This window comes from Neovison vison, chromosome 1, assembly GCF_020171115.1.
Source record: "Neovison vison isolate M4711 chromosome 1, ASM_NN_V1, whole genome shotgun sequence".
Taxonomy (NCBI): Eukaryota; Metazoa; Chordata; class Mammalia; order Carnivora; family Mustelidae; genus Neogale; species Neogale vison.
Genome location: NC_058091.1, coordinates 218,995,664 through 219,004,233, shown reverse-complemented (window position 1 = coordinate 219,004,233; position 8,570 = coordinate 218,995,664).

Sequence of the window (8,570 nt, the reverse complement as noted above, 5' to 3'; positions counted from 1 at the left end):
GTTTATAACTAACAACTTTTAGTTAGGAACATTGTCAGGAAGACAATGCAATCCTACCTTAGAGAGTTCATTCAGTAAATCTTGACTAGAGCCCAGCAATATGCACCTTCCATAGCACGTGCACACACATGCCCAGAGACATAACGTGACCACATGAAAGTAACAGCTCTCTCTCCCTTGAGTCACACTCTCCGAGCCTAGACCCAGTGGTCCTTTATGTGGAAACAGAATTCAGCTATAGGTAACCAGGTAACTACTGTTTTCCTTCCTTTTGTCAGCACAGGTTATCTGTGGTAGGAGATGCCATTAACAAGATCACCTGATCTAGAAGAACCGCCATGGGTGGTCACCTCTTGAAAAGTTACTAGACATACTTTAGAGAAATAACCTTACTACCATACATAAAAGGGATATTGTAGAGAAAGTACTGGCTTATTTAAGATGACAGAAATAGAAATGGTGATCTAAGAATGTTAGTTCCAGTTTTTAATTTCCCTCTTGGAACTTCACAATATACTATAGTAGTAAAGGAGACTATTTAACATAAGAGATCTTTCTGAGGGGTGCCTGGGTGGCTCAGTGGGTTAAAGCCTCTGCCTTCGGCTCAGGTCATGATTCCAGGGTCCTGGGATTGAGCCCCGCTTCAGGCTCTCTGCTCGGCAGGGAGCCTGCTTCCTCCTCTCTCTCTCTGCCTACTTGTGATCTCTGTCTGTCAAATAAATAAATAAAATCTTTTTTTTTTTTAAAGATTTTTATTTATTTATTTGACAGACAGAGATCACAAGTAGGCAGAGAGGCAGGCAGAGAGAGAGGAGGAAACAGGCTCCCTGCTGAGCAGAGAGCCTGATGTGGGACTTGATCCCAGGACCCTGAGATCATGACCTGAGCCGAAGGCAGCGGCTTAACCCACTGAGCCACCCAGGTGCCCCAATAAATAAAATCTTTAAAAAAAAAAAGAGCGATCTTTCTGAAGAAAAAAAGAGGACATACCACTCTGGACCTTATGAAAATAAAGATTATAATGTGAGTGCTGTGAACAGCTAGCTGGGACAACGAGTGAATGTCAGTGGGCAGAGAGCTGCTTTTTGGAGTGATGAAAATAATCTGCGACTGTGTGATGATGATTGTTCAACTCAGTGAACCTACTGACAGCTATGGCATGCTTTGACTGGGTAAGTTGTGTGGTACGTGAAAGGTATCAGTAAGGCTGCCTTTTAAGAACTAAAGCGGTGGAAGAAAACCCAGAGATCTACTAAAAGTGTTTGTCTGGGGTGGGGGTATAGAACTGAGTGGACAAAAGCAGGGATGAGAATGAGAATTTTTTTTTTTAAGATTTTTATTTGGTTTAAGTTTTTTGAGCCATATAAACAAATTGAGTATTCAAAATGATAAGATGTATAGAATTGTGGGAAGTCATAGTGAAACAAATGAAAATAAAGTAATGTAGTTAACGTTAGCTGTTAGTGGAGGCCCTGAACAATAACACAAAAGCAGTCCCGTTCATCAAAGAAGGTAATAAATAACTAAGGAGCAGGCAGTTGAAGGGGAAATGGAAAAAATTTTTTTACTTGGATCATGGTTCAAACAATAATCTTTCCCCCTAATACGGCAATGTGTGCATTGTTTCTTTTATGTTTGCCCTTGAGAAGAACTACATCCATGCAAGAAGAAGTAATTGGTTGAAGATCAGGTAAGTTCTGGGTGTAGGGGCCACATGTAATGTGCTGTACATCCGCATGCCATGTCATAATCAAAACACGACCATGTGGAAACGGGACAAGAGGGCTTCTGATGCTCAGAATGGCAGTTGGAAGAAGAAACAAACATTTTGTAAAATTTCTCAAAATGTTGTACATTCCTCATGTGTGGGCACATCTGTGTTGTGCTATTTGTATCTCTGTAATGACTGGCTAGTACATAACCTTAGGAACAGTTTCACAGAGGTGCTACAGGGCATGGCCAGCTGATGGGAAGCCAGGTGGCAAAATCCTAAGAGCTCTAGTGGGTGTAAGAGTTCATGAGAAGGGGCCAGAAGTTTGAATCCTCGGGCCCTAGGAAGAAAGGGTTGTATGACATTGTCACACTTATGGGAAGTAACCTCAGGAGTGCCCTTGATACCTCTTTGGATCTGGTTCTAAAAGAATTGTAGATGCATTACTTTCCGTGTTCTCAAATTCTCTTCGGGGGCTACCTGTTACAAGGTTGACTGGGGACTCTGATGGGGTCTTTATGGGAATTCAGTTCTTTATTTCACCTGACTAAATTACTGTTTGAGTCGCACCTCAGGCTTGGGTTCCGGAAATAGTACACAGTTTCTTAATTAATTTACTAATTCTCTAAATGAACCTGTACATCTGCTATGGGATCCTAGGCATTAGGATGTAGACACCAAAAGGACACACACCCTAACCTCGTGGATCAGTGGACTGTCCATCCTTAAGAGGCCAACCTATGAAGAAGTCAGTGTGAAAGTGCTAATAAAATCGAAGTGCTGGGACGCCTGGGTGGCTCAGTTGGTTAAGCAGCTGCCTTCGGCTCAGGTCATGATCCCAGCGTCCTGGGATCGAGTCCCACATCGGGCTCCTTGCTCGGCAGGGAGCCTGCTTCTCCGTCTGCCTCTGCCTCTGCTTGCCATACTGTCTGCCTGTGCTCGCTCTCTCCCTCTCTCTCTGATAAATAAATAAAATCTTTAAAAAAAAATAAAATAAAACCGAAGTGCTGTAAGCACAAGAGGTGGGGGGAAGGGGGGAGGGAGAGGGTGGTTAAGTTACGGACATTGGGGAAGGTATGTGCTATGGTGAGTCCTATGAAGTGTGTTAACCTGGCGATTCACAGACCTATACCCCTGGGGCTAATAATATATGTTAATAAAAAAATTTAAAACAATTTTTTTAAATGCACAAGAGGGACTGGAAAATGGTCTTGGATGCAGTCAGATGCCTAAAGGGACCCAGGCAGATAATGGCAGTAAGTGAAGGGGGGGTCAGGTAATGCGAAGTGGTGGTGTCTGGAAAGCCCTGTGCCATCTAAAGGAGACAACATCTAGACTCTGGGCTCAGGGATGGAAGAGAGATATACAGCTTTCACTGGGCATCCTTCATACCTTCAGAATTCTGTACAGGCTCATTTGTTACCTAGTCAAAAATACTTTCTAGGGGAAATAACCATGACTCAGCCCCAGCCAATTTTTTCCTCCTGGGAATGTAGTCCCCCTGGTACCAAATATTTTGATACTGAAACTGGGTTTTTAAGTGAGTTTCCCTAGGGATGCCTGGGTGGCTCAGAAAGTTAAGTGCCCGACTCTTGAGTTCAGGTTATGATCTCAAGGTGTGGAATCCAGCCCTGCACAGAACTCTGCATCAGCCGTGGGAGTCATCTTGAGATTCACTTTCTCCCTCTGCCTCTGCCCCTTTCCCCACCCCCATTCCCCCAACCCCGCTCCCACATGCTCACTCGCTCTCTGAAAATAAATACAATCTTAAGTGAGTTTTAAGTTTTAAATGTTGACATCTAATTTTCAAAAGCCACACAGGCTATGCAATTCAGTGTACAGAATTGTTGAATCACTATATTGTTCACCTGAAACTAACATTGTATGTTAACTATACTAGAATTTTTTTTAAAGATTTTATTTATTTGACAGAGAGACAGATCACAAGTAGGCAGAGAGGCAGGCAGAGAAAGAGGGGGAAGCAGGTTCCCTGCTGAGCAGAGAGCCCGATGCGGGACTCAATCACAGGACTCTGGGATCATGACCTGAGCCGAAGGCAGAGGCTTTAACCCACTGAGCCACCCAGGCGCCCTTATACTAGAATTTTTTTTAAAAAGCCTGGGCACATCGTTAGGACCTGTCACAGACCAGAATCTACCTTTGGGGAGGGCCTAGCAATCTGTTTCAGCAAATCCTCTGGGGACTGTGATAAATGCTGAAGTAGGAAAACCACTGCTTCTCATAGTATTGCAAGGTGCATAGAACTTAAAAAGAAGTCCCAATAATAGAATTCTACCACATTTTAAGGCTATGCAGGAGTTTTCAGGGGCACTAGGAGTAAAAGGGTTGTTCTTTCAACTGATAAAGGATATCCACTAAAAATCTACACACATATTCTTTTTTTTTAAGCGTTTTCTCTCTTTTTTTTTTATGATTTTACTTATTTGACAGACAGAGATCACAAGTAGGCAGAGAGGCAGGCAGAGAGAGAGGGAGGGAAGCAGGCTCCCTGCCGAGCAGAGAGCCCAAGGCGGGGCTCGATCCCAGGACCCTGGGATCATGACCTGAGCTGAAGGCAGAGGCTTTAACCCACTGAGCCACCCAGGCACCCCTACAACCCATATTCTTTAGGGTGAAAGTTTAGAAGAATTCCTACCGAAGTCACTATACAGTATCTATTATCACTGCTTTAAAGCAACATTGTTTTAAATATAATCAATGTGACAAGACAATGAAATGACTTTAAAAAAACAAACTGTCATAATGTTCGGAAGATACAAATATCTACTTACAATATACAAGAGGATTTACAATCATGTATTAAAAACAAACCAGAAGGAGTCCTGGACATCATCAATAAAAATTCAGAAGATAGAATTTTAAGTTCAAAAAAATCCAATCCATAAAGGCAACAAAATCTTTAAGGTGATACAATAAATATATATTGGACAACATTATAAATGGAAAGTAAGGTTGATTTGGGAAAATTTTATAGGCAGAAAGGTCAGCAGAATGGAGAAGGTCCACTGACCTCTGGACATCCTACAAAAGGAATTGCTGGTTCAGCAGCAGCTGGGTGACTCATGGAAAGTGCTTCAAAGGAGCACGGTTGCTGTAACAGCATACCTGGTAATAGAAAGGTGAGGAGGGGCTGGTGAATACCTGCTTGCACGTGCTCTCTTTCCCTTGCTCCCTCTCTCAAAGGAATAATATCTTTTAAAAAAATGAATATTTTAACAGATTTTTGGGAGATGGAAACTCCAATGGAATTATAGTCATCAAAGAACAGCCCAAAGAAAACCACAGTCTGAAAACCCACGTAGCCTATGGGAGAGGATGTTCCCTGCATAGAACCCTGGGGACCCAGAATGCCAGGTAAGAAGGGCAGGAGTGACAGGAAGGGCGGAATGTCGAGGGACCAATTTAAAGGCCAGCTCCCTCTACCCCACCACCAGGTTATTTATAGACAGGTGTTAACACTGAGGCAAAAAATTGCCTCTTGGGTGCCTGGGTGGCTCAGTTGGTTAAGCGGCTGCCTTCAGCTCAGATCATGATCTGAGGCTCCTGGGATTGAGCCCCACATGGAGCTCCCTGCTCAGCGGGGAGCCTTTTTCTCCTCCCTCTGCCTGTGGCTCTGCTTACTTGTGCTCTCTATCTCTCTGCCACATAAATAAATAAAATCTTTAAAAAAAAATAGGTCTTCTCTTTAAAAAAAAAAAAAAGTGAATAAACTGCTTCAACTGGCTTTGAGGAGCTAGTGTGGGCACTAGCCCCCCCAAACAGTCCTTCCAGAATTGACCACTTTATGCTCAAGGATCATCTCAAGTGAGCTTTCAGCTATTAGCTCTGTCTTTACAAAGGTAAGTTGAATTCATTGTCTGAGGTGTTTCTCTGACACTTAAGATTGGCTTCTCTGAAGTAAATCTTGTCTTCCTACTCTGTTCTCCATAAAGTAAAGGGCTTAGGTCAAGGCACACTCATGTGACTTAGATTTTTTTTTTTTTAAGATTTTACTTATTGGGGTGCCTGGGTGGCTCAGTGGGTTAAAGCCTCTGCCTTCGGCTCAGGTCATGATCCCAGGGTCCTGGCAGAGAGCCCGATTCGGGGTTCTCTCTGCTCAGCAGGGAGACTGCTTCCTCCTCTCTCTCTGCCTGTCTCTCTGCCTACTTGTGATCTCTGTCTGTCCAATAAATAAAATCTTAAAAAAAGAAAAAGATTTTACTTATTTATTTGAGAGAGAGAGACACCACAAACCAGGAAGAGAGGCAGAGGCAGATGTGGGGCTCAATCCCACGACTCCAAGATCATGACCTGAGGCAAAGGCAACCGCTTAACCGACTGAGCCACCCAAGCCTGTGTAGATTTTTAACCATCCCATGGCCAGTGAGCTTTTCATTTGCCTAACACTTTTTTTTTTTTAAGATTTTATTTATTTATTTGACAGAGAGAGACAGAAAGGGAACACTAGCAGGAGGAGTGTGAGAGGGAGAAGTAGGGTTCCCACTGACCAGAGAGCCCAATGTGGGGCTCCATCCTAGGACCCTGGGATCACGTCCTGAGCCGAAGGCAGAGGCTTAACGACTGAGCCAACCAGGCACCCCTCATTTGCCTAACTTTTTTTTTTTTTAAGATTTTATTTATTTATTTGAGAGAGAGACAGTGAGAGAGAACATGAGCGAGGAGAAGGTCAGAGGGAGAAGCAGACTCCCCATGAAGCTGGGAGCCCGATGTGGGACTCGATCCCGGGACTCCAGGATCATGACCCGAGCCGAAGGCAGTCGTCCAACCAACTGAGCCACCCAGACGTCCCCATTTGCCCAACTCTTAAATGTGAAACCAAAGACGTGTATACATTTGAGGAGAGCTGGTAATGTGAAAAATAGACACCAAGATAAAAGGTTATAGCTTTTCAATGAAACAGGTAATGCAGAAGACAGATGAGCTTAAACATCAGTATTGATAAGTTCAATTTCTATAGCAGGACCCACAAAATGGAGACTAGCCCCACAGACAGGGCCAAGTCTAAACCTAGGCAAGCCTGCACTTACTGGCAAATCTGTCAGAGAAATCTAACTAGACCAGCCACAGTGCTCTAACTCAGCTTTAGCTCTTTTACCTTGCCCTAGAAAATAGGCCTGCCACCCTTACAAGGAAACCATCCGCCTCCTAGCCAATGGTAGTTTCCATGTTGCCTCTTCTCTACAAAGCTAGTGGCTCCTCACAATCCCTTGGCAATAGCACTCCCTTACCTGTGAGGTTCTTAAAGACTTGTTATTAAATTGGTTTAGTTCTGGGGCACCTGGGTAGCTCAGTGGGTTAAGCATCTGCCTTTGGCTCAGGCCATAATCCCAGGGTCCTGGGATCCAGTCCTGAAGTGGCTCCCTGCTCAACAGCGAGTCTGCTTCTCCCTCTCCCACTCTCTCCCCCTCTCTCCACTCATGCTCATTCTCTCTCTGTCTCTCAAATAAATAAAATCTTTAAAAAATTGATTTAGTTTTGTCATGTGATAGCATCATAGAAGAGATTTAAAAAGACTGCATTGGTTAAAAAATGAGAAGTTTTGAAAACAAAGAAGAGTCAGAACAAGAAAGAGCTGTGGAAAGTAGAAGTGTAATTGCAGACATTAAGGGCTCCTGTTGGAAGATCATGGAGAGGGAATCTCCAGAAAGTAGAGCAAACTAGTAGGAGAATGTTTGAGGGAAGGAAAGTGAAAACTTTCCAACTGAATATTGGGAATACCAGGCAGAGTGAAAGAGAAGGACGGTAGGCACTTACCAAATAATAGAAGATAATTGCCCAGGGGTGACAGGAGACTCACGTGTTGAGAATGAAGAAGCCTGCTGAATGCCCAGCACGATGAATGTAGAAACACTTACACCTAGGCATAATACTTTGAATTTTTATAATCCCAAGGATAAAAGAGAAAATCCTTAAAAGATACCAGAAAGGTAAAGAAACTGTCACCATCGAAGAATAAGACATACTAGCATCATAACCTTTCATTAATCTTTTTTTTTAAAGATTTTATTTATTTATTTATTTGACAGGGAGAAATCACAAGTAGATGGAGAGGCAGGCAGAGAGAGAGAGAGAGGGAAGCAGGCTCCCTGCTGAGCAGAGAGCCCGATGCAGGACTCGATCCCAGGACCCTGAGATCATGACCTGAGCTAAAGGCAGCGGCTTAACCCACGGAGCCACTCAGGCGCCCCTCATTAATCTTTTTTTAAAGATTTTTTAAAATTTGAGAGAGAGCACAAGCAGGGGGAGCAGTAGAAGGAGAGAGAGAAAAAGACTTGGTGCTGAGCAGGGAGCCTGTCTTGGGGCTCGATTTCTCGTATGACCCTGAGATCAAGACCTGAGCTGAAACCAAGAGCTGGACAGTTAACCAACTGAGCCACCCAAGCGTTCCACCTTTCATTAATCTTGAAAAACTCTTTAGAATAAAATACTTTCTTTTGGGCCAGCTGGTAGGTGTTAAGTCCTGACCATTTAATGCCTCTTGACTCAATGCCCTAGAACTTTAACTGGTAACCTCCCAGGACACTACAATTTGAGTCCAAGTTCCTCACATACTTTCCCACTGTTTCCCATTAAAAGGCTGGCCCAGAGTCTCTCCACTTACGTCACACACTCCCCTTCCATCTGAGGGGGATGCAAGACAAACCTCTCTGTAAGTAAACCTTCTCTGGCCAAGGTGCCTTCCTTCCACACCTAACCTTACAGCCCTCGTATTTCGCTTATTCCTGTTTCTCTCTCGGGAGGCCAGAGGACAGGCACTAGAGTCACACAGAGGTCACGCAGAATCCTAGTTGCCTGACACGGTCACCTCCCTGGCACTCTTAGCTCTTGCTGACAAAGA